Genomic DNA, 5412 nt, shown 5'->3' on the forward strand with positions numbered 1-5412 from the left:
TAAAACTGTTAGCAGAATGAATTTTAAAAATATAAAATACATTGTCATACTGAAAGGTTTATGTCCAAAGCACAAAAGCTTAAACTTTGGCAGTTTCTTTAAATATACCGTAGACTCATTCTTGCCAGATTACTTACTTCAGCATTATATGAACCTCCAGTGATGAGGTGTCTGAAAGCCATATTTAACTCCTCCAGTTACGTCTCTTGAAATCTTGGCTGGAGGTAAAAAATAAAATAAAATAAATAATATATATACACCAATAAAGAAAAGATAATTTATATAATTTTTGGCTGGGTTAAGTGTCCCCCAGATTCCCCTATCTATCCATCTACCCATCATCTAATCCCGTGTACCCCCATGAGAAGTGCAGGAGCCCAGGGTTAGGCAAGTTGGTTCGGACATTTAGGATAAGAGTGACCAGCCTCACTCATCCCTGAGTGGCATTACATGAGCAATAAACCCCAACCACCCCTTGGATATAAACCTGCACCTGCTCAATCCGATTGGAGCACCTTATTTACCTACTACACCACCAGGTGCCATAATTTCATTAGATAGCTTCCTGTACATCAGGAAACCATTTACTATGCTGGGCGGTGTAACCATATAACCAAATTATGACACTTGGTGGTTTAGTGGGTGATGAAGGCGCTCCACTCAGACTGAGCCTGTGCTGGTTTATATCCAAGGAGTGGTTGGGGTTTACTGCTCACGTAATGCCACTCAGATGAGTGAGGCTGGTCACTCTCATCTTAAATATCAGGGCCAACTTGCCTAGCCCAGGGCTCCTATGCTTCTCATGAGGCAATTATATAATAATAAAAACTATGCCAAAAATTACATGCCAGATTTGTCAGTAATATAAATCCACCTGACAAACACTGCATCATCCAGGTATCAGTGGAGGTTTGTTACTTTGTGATAAATACACAGCTGGACACAGACAAACAAAGGTAATTGCATACAGTGACAGCAAACACAGGCAGATATGACTAACCTTGCATCATCCAGGTATTGGTGAGTGACTGGAGGTGATTACCAAGAGGCAGTGCTTGGTCGGGCAATACTTAGAGGCTTTGGGTGTTGCTGCTGCTGTCCCTCCACAGTGGATGATGGGCAGGCCTTGTGTGTTGCTGCTGCCCCTCCACAGTGGATGATGGAGAGGCCAGGGGATGAGGAGTGACTGGGTGGAGGAAGTGGCCAGCTTGGCTGATCAGTTTCGATGCCACACTAACAATCCTGCTTGCTGGCTCAGCTCTGATACTTGCCAAATGCCCTGTGGGATAACATGTCACTTTAACTCCTTCTCTGCAATTACACTGATTTTCAGTACTGTATAATCCTGCTGTATACAGATGACTATATTCTGCTTGGGTAAATATAACAAACTGGAGGCCAGACACACCACTAGAACTGCTTGTTCATACAAAGCATCTCAACATTTCTCCCCCAATTCCCAACACAGAAACGGGATGAGGTAGGATCCCCCTTCCTCCCCACCAGAGAGAGTATAACAATCAAAGAGCATACCCAGTGACATATGCCACAGTCATTAACACATCACCTAACAATCTGAAGTAATGGTTCCACCTTATAAATACAAACTGGTTAATCATATACCCTTTAGCACTTCTTAACTCCTACTGTAACGCCTACACTTACTGTATACGTATTAGAGGTACCACTTAACTTTTTCTCTACCATCCACACATGCACTACTCAATATGACAATATAGTTACACATACAAAACCCTAATACATAAGAGATCCTGATGGTATGAGCAGTTACGTTTATCGAAATCAGTTCTTATGAAAGAGTACATAACCTATGGGGAAAAATAGGTACTGGGTGTTTAACCACCACCAACTTACACCTATAGTACTATCTGTACCATATAAGGCAATTTGAAACAAAAGTAAAGGTTAGTTATATCTAAAACACACAAACAAAATTAACATATGACTTACAATAATGCATATCTATTGTAATGAACGCATAAAGATCCCCAAGAAAAGCTATTGGAATTGCAACCACATCCTCAAACTCCTGACTCTGGCTACTGACTGCATACAACTATATACACGAGTGAAGTAACCCTTAAAGGATTACTGCTGCTGGCAATACATAGGAATAATTTATATCACTATTGCCAGAAGCCTCAATCCTGTATGGGGTGACCAGAAACAAACTGCTTCCACATTGCCCTGTCCTTTGGCTGCCCTCCCTCCAACTTAAATCCCCCTCTCTCATTTATCTTTCCACTTCATTCTCCCATCTTATCCCTGGTCTACCCCTCCACCTCATGCACACACTTTCCTGGCCAGTTCTTCATCCTCCCCACATTGCTAGTAATTTATGCCCTTGGTTAACCCACCAGTTCACAGAAAATTATTCCTAACATGTTACCAAACTCCAGGATACCTGATATCTTAATCTTGTCCCAATTGTTTCAGTGTCTGAGGTGATACACTGGCAAGTATTTATAATGGTCCTACTCCCTACCCGAATAACAGCATGAATAAGCCTCCATAAATTTACTATTAACAAAAATGTTTTAGTTTCTTTTAATCTGATATTCAGTCTAAATGACTTGATTATGAAGTGTTTGTTAACACTGAGTGAAGACAGATGTAGCACAAAAGCCATTTTACAAACAATTCAAACTTGGTAAAGTATATAAAATGAGATGCCTTCATGTGGTGTACTGGTCAGCTCCACTGCCAGGTTTGACAAACATTCCTCAGTTTCAGCCCTATCCCCAGAAAAGTGGATGGTGAGTTGCAGGAGGAGGCCACAGTTCACTGGGTTCACATTTCAGATGTGCTTGAGGACACTGCTACATGTGTTGTGTGGTGCTGGTGCAGGCTTTGTGCATTACACTGACACAATATAATAAATATTACCTGTAGTGCTGCCAGCCAGTTGGGTATGGCCTGAGGCATTCCAACAGACAGGTGCTTGTATACAATTGTCGTAAGCACTGGAGTGAACCCATTTTCATTTTTCTCCTCTCCTCTCATTGCTGCAGCCTTCAGATGACCCCAGTGACCTGGATGATGGTGAAGATAGTTTGGCTGATGACCAGGATGACATACTGGTTGATGCTGCCGATGATGAGGGTGCTGTTCCACCAACTAGCACATGCACCAGCTGAGCAGAGCAGCCAATGACCTCACTAAGTACACAGCTCTGGAAGTGTTGGCAAAGATATAGTGTATGACAAATAAATAAATAACTACATCAGTTCATCCCAACTCTTATTCAGCCATCACATTAAATAAGTAAACTGAAGTGTCAAAGAAAGTGTAAAGCAATGCATCATCATCACAATCATCATCTGGACCTCCTTTTGCACCCTAGGGCAGGGCGAGGAGTAGCAATGTCCAGACAGCCCAAGTTTGCCCTCTCCAATGAGCCACACTTTCATTCACTCATCATTCAAGACCCCAGAATCCTGGCTCTATCTGATGTGCCAAAAACATTCACCACATTCTGTAGCTTCACATAAACATATCTGACAGAGTCAATCCGACGCTGTCACGTTAAAAAAGGGTGCCAAATCCCTGATCATGCACTTCTCACAACATTCATCCATGCAGCTCGATATCTGTCAGTCCCATAGCCTCACCGACTTTCATACCTCTCTTCCTCACACGCTCATCCACGATATCCCTCTACCTTCCTCTTGGCCTACCTTGCCTCCTCCTTCCTCCAAATTCGCTCAGATATAATTAAATAAATACCAGTAGCAAGTGAAATTTACCTCTTAGTGAAGTTTGTGAACATAGTGGTGTATTTCCCCAGTACATCAGAGGCCTGGTTATTACTGGATGCAGCCAACCTAAGGCCCAGCACCAGACCAGCCCCTGCCAGGATGTTGTGGTGGGCCTGTCAGTGCAACCACAGGGTAAATCATATACAAATACCTACAGCCAAACACAAACACACAAACAACACTGCATACATTTCATCTGATACATAATGTTAAATATAGTTCATTTTGTACACCGCATAAACACTGCTGCTATTTGATTACATTACACTAAACATGGTAGTAGGTGGGGGTGACCATCAATCACTCACTCGATGAAGTGCTGTCTACTTCTTTCCTAATGTCTATCATTCTTTTTCTGAGTAGGTTCTTCTCTCTTCCTATTTCTCTCATCCCTGCCACCACTATTTATTACTCTTCCTTCCACTTTACGTGGCTCTACACCGAGTGACAAGCCAAATGGTTTCCTGTTACTCAGGGAACCATTTACAATGGTGGGTGGTAACCATCTACCAAAAATCAGGGTGATGTAAAGCCTATTATGGTGCCCATGTTAATTGGGTGATGTAAATGCAGTGTCTATCCAGGAACCAAACCTCCTGCCAGCCCACTGAATAGGATGGCCCTGCGAGGGCAGTTGCCTGTGGTTGATGGGTCTACTCAATCACAGACTGGGATGGCACAGCACTAAACATAATTACATACCACTGTACAATTACAATACCCATTCCATCACAACACATATTGTAAAAACTATACTGTACAGTACAGTAAAATCCTAAATATCTCTGCATCCCTGAGGGGTGTCCATTGATGGGTTATCAACAGTGGAGAACTTTCCTCCCTTACCTGATACATCTATGTAAGAGGCACAAGCAATGATTTCATCAAACAAAAGAAGGAGCTTTCCTTATTGAGTTCCCTTACCCTTAACATCTGTGTAAGAGGCACAAGCAATGATTTCATCAAACAAAAGAAGGAGTTTTTCTTATTGAGTTCCCTTACCCTTAACATCTGTGTAAGAGGCACAAGCAATGATTTCATCAAACAAAAGAAGGAGTTTTTCTTATTGAGTTCCCTTACCCTTAACATCTGTGTAAGGGGCACAAGCAGTGAGTTCATCAAACATTAGAAGGAGTTTTTCTTATTGAGTTTTTCTTGAAAGACATTTCAGCTCCATGACCTGAGTCAGGAACCCTTTCAGGGAGATGGTGGGGTGGAGCTGAGGTCTAATCTGGTTAGTTATCACTGGTTGAAATGCATTAACAAAGCAGAGCATTGATGCAGCAGCATGCTGGAGGTAGGCGACAACAAGACAACACACAGGTAATGCAAGTAGGTCAGTATATCTTGAAGGTTAAATCAGTCTAGGCTGCTAACTCGGAGATATCAAAGGTTTGCTGTATGGCTGTCTAGGTATTACATAGGGAAATATTTCTCTCAGTGGAACAAAACTGCTTCCCAACAACCTACATACAGTACAGCCCCCAGCTCCATGTGTCCCCTACCTGATGCATGGATTCATGGTCTAAGCCTGGGGTGGTCTGGTTGCCGCAACGATGTATGTGCGTGAGGACAGAGGATGGGACATGCGCCTCTACCCACTCTGGAGTTGGCAGTACACTGTCGCATGTGA

Source organism: Coenobita brevimanus, chromosome 18 (genome assembly GCF_032717465.1).
Source record: "Coenobita brevimanus isolate Jiangsu-jjx chromosome 18, ASM3271746v2, whole genome shotgun sequence".
NCBI lineage: Eukaryota > Metazoa > Arthropoda > Malacostraca > Decapoda > Coenobitidae > Coenobita > Coenobita brevimanus.